Genomic DNA, 4,450 nt, shown 5'->3' on the forward strand with positions numbered 1-4,450 from the left:
ACTCTCAAGTCATGGTGCCTCAAGGTCACAAAACTTCTATGACTCTTAAGACCCAGGGCTCCATCAAACCCAGGTCTGATGAGCAAAGAAGAAAATGCAGCCCATCTCCCTCCCTGCTCTGAAAGACAGGAAACAGGCTGGAACCTCAGATCCAGCTCTCCACACGGCTGGCAGTGACCATCAGGAGTCCCCTAAGGAGCTGGGGGTGCTTCCAACAGGTGCAGGACCCTCGGGTGGGCCTGACTCCAGTGCCCTCATTCCACCTACACTTTATGGCACCTAATCTCCACAATACTCCACCCCTTTAAAGGCAGGGATTGGGGATCTGGGGGCCCCTGGATGGCATGAGTGACCCAAGCCCTGCCTCTGCTTCACTGCCTATAGGGAGCAGCCTCTATGTGGCACGGTGGCCAGTGTCACAAAGGCCACAGAACTCTGCACCAACATCCAGGTCTATAGCAGGAATCCCTTCTCATCCATCACTGTGACAAAAGTGAAGAAATCCGGGACTCTTCCCCTGCCAATCTTTTGGTCCTTATCTTTCCCACACAGGTTCAGTCTGCGTGTGATCCTGACTTGAGTTTACCCAAATACAGGAAGACCCTGGAGCTGCAAAGAACGCACCCAAAATGTGCAGGGAGAAGAGCTGTGATAGATTTAGGCAGCATGAAAAGAGCAGAGAGCGACTTTGCACACAATTTTAAAGGGTTTTTTTTTATTTTAAGACTGACTCTTATGTTGCCCAGGTTGGCCTTGAATTTACAGTCTCCCTGCCTCAGCTTCCTGAGTGGCTGAGATTATAGCAGGCACCAGCATGCCCTGCAGAGATTGTCCAGCTTGCAGGACTCCTGTGGTCATATCGGATCTGGCTGGATCACCCAGCATGATCTCCCATTTGGAGTCCTTGACCTTAATGACACCACCCAGCCCTTGTGCCGCAGATGGTAACACCATTGCAGGTTCTGAAGACTTCTGCACTTCGCAGACTCCAACGGGAAAGGAAGGAGACAGGGACTTGATGCTCAGTGTTTTAGGATGACAAAGGACCATTCCCTCGTAGGTAGGCAAAGAGGAGGAACATGGGATGCGGGGGCCACTCCAAAGCAGGAGACTCAGCACAGTCCTAGAGACAGAAACAGTTTCCTGTCTTCATTTAGAAATAGGTCACAGGGGCTGGTGAGATGGCTCAGTGGTCTAAAGCACCTACTTAGAACAAGCTTGGCAAAGCACAAGGACCGCAGTTCAGTCCCCCAGCACCACATGCCAGCCAGCCCTGCCCCCAGGTGGGCTGAGCTGGCCACACACACACACACACACACACACACACACACACACATAAATAAATAAATTAAATAAATAAACTTCAAAAAAAATTTTAGAAATAGGTCACAGTAACAGGGGCTGGGAACTGGAGTGCAGCCAACGAGCTAAGACGGGGAAAATGACAGGGTATGGGGGTTCTTCCAGCTCCAGCAACTTAATACCCTCCCCCAAACACAAACACAGACCCTCCATGCTGGTCCCTGGCCTGCTGAGTGCCACATCAGGCTGCAGTCAGCACCTCACAGCTATCACATTGTTCATGTTCTTATTTCTGCTCTAGTCAATGGTCTTTTGGATACAAAGAAAAAAGAAACCCTCGAATCAGTTTATGGGCAAAAGGGCCATGACTGCAATGATGCAAAGATTTTAGGGAATGCTGTGGTTGCCCGCTCAGTGGCAAAGCACTTGCCTATCATGACTAAGGCCTTGGGTTCCCTCCACTACTACATGAAAGGAAGAAAGAAAGAGAGAGGGAGGGAGAAAGGGAGGAAGGGAGGGAGAGAGGGAGTCACGGAAATCAGAGATGGGAAACAAAGTACATGCAGGCCTCTTGGAACTGGAACCGGAAGCTGGGGCCCCAGAAGTGTTTCTATACACTCAACTCCATTTCTCTTTCTCAACTGGTTTCATTTGTGTACTTAGCTTGCTGCAAGACCACCTACCACATTTGATCCACAGCTCTCAAGTTTGCAGCCCACAAGTCAGAACATGTTAGTGCATCTTAATTCATTTTCTCAGAAAAAAGTCTAATTGGCTGAGCGCAGCATACCCATGAGCTTCCCCTCCTCACATGGCTCTGGCAACCACACTTCACCTAAGAAGAGTCCCAACAGTAAGTATAGTGGATTGTGAAGCCCATTGTCCCCTAGTTGAGGTGATACGAAGAGGAACTCAGTAGAATAAGTGCTTCCCTGGCAAGTATGAGTGCCTGAGTTCAATCCCTGGTTCCGCAAAAAAATCTTCCTCTTAGTTAACACGTAAAGCAGATGTAGGCTTCCCCTGATAACCACTATTGCAAGCTGTCTCATCCTTATTTCTGCAGTTGCCTTGTTTGTCTTTGGTCTTTTTTGATTTTACTGTATTTTTTTGGTTGAATTGTTTTTTAGAGGAGGTTTATTTTTTGTTTTTGGTGCCGAGGACTGAACTCAGGGCTTCCAGCTTGCTAGGCAAGCATTCTACCGCTGAGCCAAATCCACAGCCCCTCAGCCTTATTTCTGAAGAAGTGAATCATTAACTTGTTCTACTGAAAAGCTCAGGTAGAATTTTTAGTTTACTAGGGAGAAAAAGTACAATAGGTAAGTGGGGAGTTTTTAGTGGTCAGGAGCCAGTTTCCACCAAGAAGACTTCTTAACCCCTTAGGGTATGGTGTCTTAACCCCTTAGGTGTTCTCAGGGTTTTTTTGGCTCACACAACCAGATATGTCTCCAGAAAGGAATCCAGAAGTTGTTTGGTCAACATTCCATCAGCCATAGGCTTTAATGGGGATTCACCAAAGAAAGGCTGGGGAAACCTGTCCTTTGTTTTTAAAGGGTGGCAGCTGTTGTAAGAGCATTTACTAGCTGGCAGAGTAACCTGTTTGTCCAAGTTCTATAAGGAATTTAAAAAGCCTGAACAAGATTACCTAAGCATCTTACAGTATTACTTTAGGGTTGTTTTTTTTTTCCAGAACTGGGGATTGAACTCAGGACCTTGCACTTGCCAGGGAAGCCCTTATTCCACTGAGCCATCTCCCTGGCCCTCAACTTTTTTTTCTTTTTCTTTTTTTTTTCTCTTACCCATTTAAATGATAACTAAACTTAGGAGAAAAGGTCAAAAAAAAATTGTATATTAAACGTGTTTTGGTCCCATCAGTGTGCTGCTTTTGGAGATAGCTCCTTCTGGTGTCACCCAGAAGTCGGTTCTCTCCACTGTGTCTCAGGTTTAGACTTCCCTGTCTTTGGCGTTAAGAAATACTCATTTTCTAAGGGCTTTACCTAGCTGGAACAGTCAGAGTTTTTTTAATTTTACATGCCTCTAAAAAGGAAAGTGTAAAAAGGTAGGAAAATTAGAAGTAAAGTCAAAGCAAGGAAACTGAAACAGATCAGGCCTGACATTCCCTCTAGCATGTAGAGAGGGATCGGAACCAGTCCATCCCAGTGAAACCTGTCCTCCAAGTCTTTAAGAACAGTTGCCAACCTAATGTCATTTAACTGGCAAAAGGAGTCCCATTTTTCATATACAGGCATGTAGATTTTTTAAGTCCAAGCTGGCGATAAGTCCCATTTTACAGAAGTTTACATAAAATCCACTAGGAAGCTTATTAACCTTACCCTCTCTGGTGCTATTGTCTAAAATCGAGCAAGGAATACCAATACATTTAGCAACTCTTCAAATGCAACATATACAAGTACAAAGTGGTCATAAAATGTCCCATTAAAGAAATATTATAGCCTTATAACATTTCCATGTTTTAGCTTAGATTTACCAACATATTTTGACCAACATTGTAACAATTGCATAATGAATTTATCTGTGTACTGGGTAGCAGGCAGAATGAGGGGGTTCTGAGGGTGATGGTCGGGGGTCACAGCCGCTTCTTATCAGTTGGAACTGCCAGTGTGACCAGGAGGAATTGGCCAGTGGTCTGGAAACAGCGTCCAGAACACAAACCCTGAGTCATTTTAGGGGGTCATGGACAAGATCAGTTCGAGCCTGAATGTAAGGGACCCAGTCAGGGTGTTTTAGATTTCTGAAGACAAGTCTGGGAAGGGGGGGGTCAGCAACGGATGGTGGAGGATGTTGGCTCCGAGTCCTTTGGGGAGCTAGGAGGAGGATCCCAAGAGGGTGATAGGGAGATGGATGGGGGATTCATCAGACCCAGGGAGGATAGATGACAGGGAAGGCCTGTTGAGGTTTCTTTGGAGGAGCTAAGGCAACCAAGGAGAGGGCCATAGGGTGGTGGTCCACGGCCTTGAGGAACTTTTTGGTCCAGAAAGGTGGGTCCTGGAAGAGGTCAATCCAGACTTGTATATAGATGATCTGATCTGGATGGACCAGTGGGTCAAAAATAATGTAGCGAGGGGCCGGGGAGATGGCTCAGTGGAATAAGCGCTTGACTGGCAAACGCAAGGATCTAAGTTCAATCCCC

This window comes from Octodon degus, unplaced genomic scaffold, assembly GCF_000260255.1.
Source record: "Octodon degus isolate 3935 unplaced genomic scaffold, OctDeg1.0 scaffold00279, whole genome shotgun sequence".
Classification (NCBI taxonomy): domain Eukaryota; kingdom Metazoa; phylum Chordata; class Mammalia; order Rodentia; family Octodontidae; genus Octodon; species Octodon degus.